The sequence below is a fragment of the Corylus avellana genome, chromosome ca4 (genome assembly GCF_901000735.1).
Source record: "Corylus avellana chromosome ca4, CavTom2PMs-1.0".
NCBI classification, from domain to species: Eukaryota; Viridiplantae; Streptophyta; class Magnoliopsida; order Fagales; family Betulaceae; genus Corylus; species Corylus avellana.
In genome coordinates, this window is record NC_081544.1 from 18785035 (window position 1) to 18793520 (window position 8486).

Consider the following 8486-nt stretch of genomic DNA (forward strand, 5'->3'; position numbering starts at 1 on the left):
AAAAGGTTTAAGAAGGTTGGTAAGAAGACGAAAGGCAAGAGAAGTGGAAATTGCTTCCACTATGATATGCCTGGGCACTAGAAGAAAACATGCCCCAATTATCTTGCTTCCAATAGACAGTGTAATGAATCATCTTATTTGGTTAAAACATGTTTAGTCGTGAATCCACCAGGTTCCTGGTGTGTGGATTCAGGATTAACTAATCATGTCTACAATTCATTGTAGGGTTTCTAGGTAACCAAACAACTAAATGAATGAGAGATGTACCTGACACTAGGAGATAGAACAAAAGTTGCGGTTCATTCCATGGGAATTGTTAAGCTATGTTTTAATTCAAGGGTTTTAATATTATCAAACTATCTTTATGTACCCAACATTCGCAGAAATCTAGTTTATGTTACATTTCTAGATAAGTGTGGATATACCTCTATTTTGAGGGATACTGTGATAATAAAGAAGGATAATTACTTTATCTATTCTAGCATTATCAGTGATGGTTTGTACATTATAAATCCTGATGAATATTCTGTTAACAATTCACATCTAGAACCAGATCATATTGTTTTACCATTAAAGAGAAAGTTTGCTTTAACTAATGATGCACATCTTTGGCATATACATCTTGGACACATTAACTTATAAAGGATTCAAAGACTGGTTAATGATGGGCTCTTGAGCCCATTGGCATTAAACAATTACCCAGTCTGTGAATCATGTATTGAGGGTAAAATAACCAAGAGGCCTTTTTCTGCAAAAGGATATAGGGCCAAAGATTTGTTAGAGTTAGTACACACTAGTGTATGTGGTCCAATGAGTGTCCTAATTCGAGGAGGTTTTGAGAACTTCATAACATTTACAGATGATTACTCGAGGTATGGATTTGTTTATCTAATGTGTCGGAAGTATGAAGCTTTTGAAAAGTTCAAAGAGTTTTGGACAGAAGCCAAGAAACAACTAGGTAAACATATTAAGGCACTTCGATCAGATCGAGGTGGTGAATACTTCCTTGGGGAATTCATGACCATTTGTCAGAAGCAGGGATCATATCCCAGTTGACAACACCAAGGACTCCCTAGTAGAATGGTGTGTCAGAAAGAAGGAATAGGACTTTTTTAGAAATGGTAAGAGCAATTATGAGTTATGCTACATTGCATGTGTCCTTCCGGGGTTATGCCCTAGATACAGCAGCATACTTGCTTAATATGGTTCCATCCAAGTCCGTTTCCAAGGTACCCATGGAATTATGGATAGGGTGCAAGCCTAGCATGAGCCACATTCGAATTTAGGGTTGCCCAACACATGTGCTGAAGGGAAAGACAGACAAGTTGGAAACCAAAACAGAAGTATGTTTGTTCGTAGGATATCCAAAAAGAACAAAAGGACAATTGGTTTATAGTCCTCAGGATAATAAGGTCTTTGTTACTACAAATACCATGTTCCTAGAAGAGGTTTATGTAAATAATCATAAACCAAAGAGCAAGGTGGTTCGAGAGGAAATGCCAAAAGCAAGAAAGGGAACTTCTTCAAAAGAAACTAAAGAAGAGGTGGTTGTATATAATACCCCACCAGTTACTACAAGTGAAACACCTAGTACTGGTGAAGCGCCTAGTACCGTTTTACCGCGTCGCAGTGAGAGGGAAGTTAGAGTGCCTGGCAGATACAAGGGAGAAGCCTTTATGGCTGAATTTGATACAGCTATATCAAACCCAAGGACCTTCAAAGAAGCGGTAAATGATGTGGATGCAGACCATTGGGTCAAAGCTATGGAAAGGGAGTTGGAATTCAGATATTCCAACAAAGTCTGGACTCTTGTAACGGCACCTAATGGCATTAAACCAATTGGGTGCAAGTGGGTTTACAAGAGAAAGAGAGGAGTAGATGGGAAGGTTGAAACCTTCAAAGCATGACAAGTGGCAAAAGGTTTTACTCAAAAAGAAGGGATAGATTAGGAGGAAACTTTTTCACCTGTAGCCATGCTAAACTCCATCAGGATACTCCTAGCCATTGTAGCTCATCATGACTATGAGATCTGGAAAATGGATGTCAAGACATCCTTTTTGAATGGTCAGCTTGACGAGGACATCTATATGATGCAGCCAGACTGTTTTATAGCTGAAAACCAAGGCGATATGGTGTGTAAATTGCAAAGATCCATTTATGGACTTAAGCAAGCATCCCAGTCATGGAACATCAGTTTTGATGAAACAATCAAACAGTGTGGTTTTGAACAAAACCTCGATGTACCATGTGTGTACGAGAAGTGTGGTGAAATTGTAGTAACATTCTTGGTGCTTTATGTAGATGACATACTACTCATTGGTATTGATGTAGGGATATTATCAGCAGTAAGAATCCGGTTGTCAAAGCAGTTTGATATGTAGGACTTGGGAGAAGCAAGCTAAATCCTAGGGATCAAGCTTTTAAGAGATCGCCGAAATACGATGATAGGCTTATCCCAAACTATATACATAGGCAAGGTTATAGAAAGGTTTAGCATGATAGAGTCCAAGAAAGGCCTTTTACCCTTTAGACATGGAGTACCTCTTACAAAAGAGCAGTGTCTTAAGACACCTAAAGAAGAGGAAGAAATGAGAAAGGTTCCTTATGCTCAGGCTATAGGAAGTTTCATGTATGCTATGCTTTGCACTAGACCTGACATATGTTTCGCAGTAGGCATGGTCAGTAGATATCAATCAAATCCAAGACCTATGCATTGGGTAGCAGTGAAGCATATACTCACGTATCTTCAGAGAACGAGGGTATGCTTGTCTACCATTGCGAAGATTTGATAGTGAATGGTTACACAGATTCTGATTTCCAGTCAGATTGTGATTCCCAAAAGTCTACCTCAGGGTATGTCTTTACCCTTGGTGGAGGAGCCATTAGTTGGAGAAGTGTTAAGCAATCCTGTATTGCTGACTCCACTATGAAAGCTGAATATATCACAGCTTGTGAGGTTGCAAAACAAGCAGTCTATCTCAAGCAATTCCTATCAAATCTTGGTGTCATAAAGATACAGCAATCTCCTATCACGTTGTTTTGCTACAATAGTGGAGCAGTTGCACAATCTAAAGAGCCAAGGAATCATAGGAGGGGGGAACGCATTGAGTGCAAGTATCATCTCATAAGAGAGATAGTATCTCAGGGAGATACAACTGTAGCTAAGATTCTACAGAAGATTGTTAGGATTATGCCCGGAATCCTAGTGATTTTATATCCATGTTGATTTTCAGATGTTTGTAATGAATAAAAGTTTTATTTACTGATAAAATTGTTTTTGGGCGTATGACATATAAAATATCTTCACATGCTTATTACCAGAACTGTTCATCATCTTATATTATGCATGTGAAAGGTCCCTAGATGACAATGAATATCGATCTAGGTATGAATAACTTTGTTATCACACAAAGTCATAGTCCATAATCCTTGTATCTTTAAAATAGAATGTTCACAGTCAATAAATGAAACTGAGCAATTCCATTTTGAGTAAGACTATTACACATCGAATCTTGCTGATCTACCTTGATCAAGCAGAGCAGCGTCTCCAGGATTGATGTGTTAGGTGCTGAGACCCTAAGTCACTGGACGGGCCAAGGAGTTGTCTTTCAATAAAATACTGTCCACAAGGAAAGACAATAACTCCTTAGAGACTACTTACAACTTTGATTCTAAATCCTGAGGGAATTGTAGACTCAGATGTTGTTTGTTGGTTGCTTTGATGTGTCAATGAGTGAGACCTATCATCGGTCAACAATGTCTCGATACATTGGGCAACCGCATGCAATTTTGTGGGAAAGCCTTTCCCAAGAGGGAATCCAAATCCATTGTCGGCAAACAAATAGATAAGAAACTTTCCCTCGCTTTAGGTTTTATGGATTTATTCTCAGAGACTCTTGCCAGAGCTTTTTGGTCAGTGCACCAAAATATATATATGTCTTAAGCATATATGAGAATGTCATGAAAACCAGTTACTCAAGGAATAAGAGGTAGAGAATTAAATGGCGGTATACTTAGCCTTAATTCTGCAACGAAGTATTTCATTGAGGAATTAAAAGTTAATATTAAGTGAGTCAAAGGGATTAATTATTTAGTAAAAATATTTATTGGAGTGCAGTCACAATCTTTTAGCGGAATTAATTGTGATTAAATATTGTTGCGTAACGAATGTCTGGGAGATATATTACGAACATATTTAAGCCAATAATTACTTTTCCCTTTAGGTCCCTCACCAAGTTGATGTTAGTTAACCATGGTTAGACCTTCTAAATCTATAGGGCTGAATGTTTTTATTTAATTAAAACATGGGCTAGAGAAAAATGTTATGCAAGTTGGACTTGGATAAAAGCAAGAAGCCCAAGAGGCATTAATTAATTAATAATGTAATTTTGGCTTGGTTAAAACCAGGAGGCCCAATAGTCATGTATTAATTAAACAAAGTTGGGCTTGGATAAAACCAAGAAGCTCAAAAAGATAAGCATTGAACATGAAGGAGAAGGGCTTGGGATTTAATCCCAGGCCTAGTCCCTAGGCACGGGAACGCATGGCGTAGGGAGAATCTCAACTAGGCCCATGCGTTAAGTTAAGTAGAGGGGAGTTAGGGTTTTATCTCTGTAGCCGTCCCTCTCTCCTAGTATGACTAGGATTCTGCCTATCTGCTCCTTGTCCCACATTGCTAACATCTGAAACTCTACCCCCTTGCTAAGCCTATAAAATAAGAAGAGCCTAGAGCTTTCAAATCATTCCACCCTATCTGTCATAGCAAGTTCTGCTCGATATATAATTTTTAATACTCTGAAAATTATAAGTTTTTGTGTTAACTCATGAAGAACAAAAATGTAAGATTTGAAGAGCTAAGCGAGTGCCCACACTCTCTTGGTTACCGTCAGTCATTGGTGTGAAGATCTAAAGGTCCCAATATTGATTGAGGATCTTGTTCTTGAAGGAGAGAAGCAAAAAAAAGTTTTTTTTTTGCCCATAGCCAAAGTCGTTGATCTTCAAGTAAGTAATCTGTTCTTGCTATTTATTGAAATAGCATATGTTCTTCATATGTTGTTCATAATGTTTTCCTGGCTTTGGAATATGTTTATTTTTTTCACTGTGCAAATTTTTGATTGGCATACATATTCCCAACAACAATGGTTAGAGTCGACTCAACTGCATCATCTTCAACCTTTGGTGGAGGGGGGGCATTTGCCACCGAGGATTGGCTGCGAAGGGGTTGCCTCCCTGCGCTTCTGGATGTGATATATATATATATATATATATATATATATATATATATATATATATATTCTCTTTAGGGTCTTTTTCTATTTTCTCACTTTTCAAAATTTCCATTGCATCTGTAGGATCTATGTGTGAGACTCATATGGCCCAACATATTCAATTGTAATTTTGAAAAATGAGAGAATAGGAGAAGAACTGGGGATGAAAATTGGATCAAAATTTCAATAGTGGTCAATCCCCAAATCTAATGACAAATTTAAAGGCCACATCACTTTTGAGGGATAAGAAGGAAATAAGAATCTTGCATATAGCATTACTCATTTTTATATTAGGTTGGTTAGTGTTAATTTTCCTTAATTTAGGTTGTGGAATATTTTTGGTAATTGCGTTATTTACCTTTTATGTATTATCATATTTACATTCATTTTACCTACCATCTTTTCTTTATAAATAGGAATATTATGTATTGAGAAATCCTACTCGGCATTTTCAAGTGTTTATTTTCCAACATTCATTTTGTTATTTTGTTTTGATTTTTGATTTTTGGGGAAAATACACTTTACCCTCTTGAACTATCCACGCATTTGCACATTGACGTCCAATGTTTAAAAAGTGATACTTGACCCCCTCAAAGTTTCACACAGTGACAAAAAAACCATCCATTTATTTTGGCCGTCACTTTGGACGGAAAACTTAGTCACATGTGTGGCACATGACACTTTTCAACCAAAAATTTCGAAAATGCCCTCGGGGGTAAAGTGTAAACATAAATTATTTCAGGAGGTAAAGTGTAAACATAAATTACTTCGAGGGGGGTAAAGTGTAAACATAAAAAACAAAAACAAAAAAAACAAAAAACAAAAAACAAAAATCTTTTTTAAAAAAAAAATAAAAATAAAAAAGCTTATTTAAAAAATAAAAAGAAAAACTAAACTAAAACAAAAAACTCGGGTTAATTACCTTTTTAGTACTAAGATTTTCGCTTTTTCTTTTTTCTTTTTCTCACCTAGATTACAAATTGTATAACAGATGGTATCTGAGTTATGGGAAAAGACCAACTTGGTACTTCCATCACATTCTGTTAGCCCAAACTAACGAACTATCACGTGCCACCCCCAAAAAATGCCACATGTCCTAAAAATATTTGGCGCCACATGTCATAAAAAAAATGCCAATTTGGCACCACATGTCCTAAAAAAATAAAAATAATTTAAAAAAATCAAAAAAGATAAACCCGAAAAAAATTGAAAAGATTATGGGGTGGCTATTTTGTCCTTTGCAGGTGGTTTTGGCCACCCCCAGACCGTCCCTAGGGCCATCTTCATGTCACGTGTCCCACCTATTAAAATATTATTTTTTTATTTTAAATATAAATTAAAATTAAAATAATATAATATATATACAAATAAGTATATATATATATATATATATATATATATATATATATATATTTCAGTTTTTTTATGTTTACACTTTACCCCGCGAGGGTATTTTCAAACTTTTTGGTCGAAAAGTGTCACGTGCCATGCACATGACTAGGTTTCCGTTCAAAGTGCGGCCAAAATAAATGGATGGGTTTTTTTGTCATTGTGTTAAACTTTGAAGGGGTCAAGTGTCACTTTTTAAACATTAGACGTCAAAGTGCAAATGGGTGGATAGTTTAGGGGGAAAAAGTGTATTTTCCCTTTGATTTTTTCTGTTTCTTTTTTAAAAAAAATAAATAAATAAATAAGTAAATATAAATGTGTCACTTGTAAGAATTTAATGTCCCACATGACATGGCACATATGAGTATTTATTAGACTCCTAAAGTTATGAGATTATTTAATCCAAATCCTTAATAAATTGTTAGTAAATTAATTAAGAGAAGGGGTTTCCTATTAAATTAACTCTTACTTTGATTGGAACTTGAGTTATAAAGAACTAAAGGAAACCGGTCCTCTCTCTACCTTATAAATGTACGTAATTTCTATCATCTTTGTGTACCTTAAGTGGGTCAAGCGAGAGAAACCGATTTCTAGTGTTTATGCTTTCAAAAGAAGAATTAAAGAAGCATTGAATTTTGGTATGTTTATTTTTATTAATTTACTGTGAAATTCATGATAGTTACGATCTTGTAAGTTATAGTATGTTATGTCAATTTTATGTTTTACATGTGGTATCAGAGCCTGAGTTGTAACTTTCATAATTTTCCATCAAGAAATATGTTAAATATATATTATTAACCTCTTAATCAAATCAGTATCTATCGTAATTTATTTTTGCTAATGCTAATGTGAAGTTTTGTATTTGGCACTTGCATATGCAAAATTAAAATGACTAGATGCTAAATTGAGGTTTCTATAATGATAGTAAATTGAATTTGCAATATATCTTTCTTTATGCATATAGGTATATTGGTGATCTCTTTTAGGCTATGATTTCTAAAAGAGTTATTGTATGGACAATAAAGAATTGGGACCTTACTACACGAATTGCGCTTGCTATTAATTGTTTGCTATCATTATGGTATAAAATAAATATTTTGTTGTTATGGTTTCGGTTGTTTGCTAATTTATTCAAAAGCCATTTTGGTATGTGTTTAGCATATATGATTCAAAAATTTTGTATCAACATTTATATGACAATGGCTTGCCTAAAGTGCATAATTACAGAACATATGCACCATTAAAAGCATGAACTAGTGGGTATTATGTGCAATAAAGGTTGGTTCAGTCTTTATTGTGTACGTATGAACAATAAATTGTATCAATGTTTATTGTGTACACATTTACATTTTTATTTTTATATGATTAATCGAGTTCTTTCTTTTATTGTGCAAAACTCTTAGTGCGCAGTTTACAAATATCATTTAGTGCAAATTATAAATATTGACAAATGCAAAAGTTTTACGTAAATATATTTGCTATTCACAAAATTCATTGATCCAAATTTACGGCTGCTTTAAAGAATTGAAATTAATGTTATGGTAGTTGTTGTGAAAATTGTATTGTACTCGCATATACACGAATCGTTTGCAATATAATGTTTTGCAAGTGCGAGATCGAACCCACAGGAAATTGTGTTTTTGAAAAGCAACTTATATCTAAACTAATTAAATCCTAACCTAGTTTCAATAAAAGGTTTGAATTTTTGGGTTTTGAAAATTAAAATACAATACATAAACTAAATAAAATAAACAAAAGATAAAGGTACTAAGGTTTGGGAATCCACACTCACCGAATCTTAACAACATACTTCCATGTTCATCCGTATTA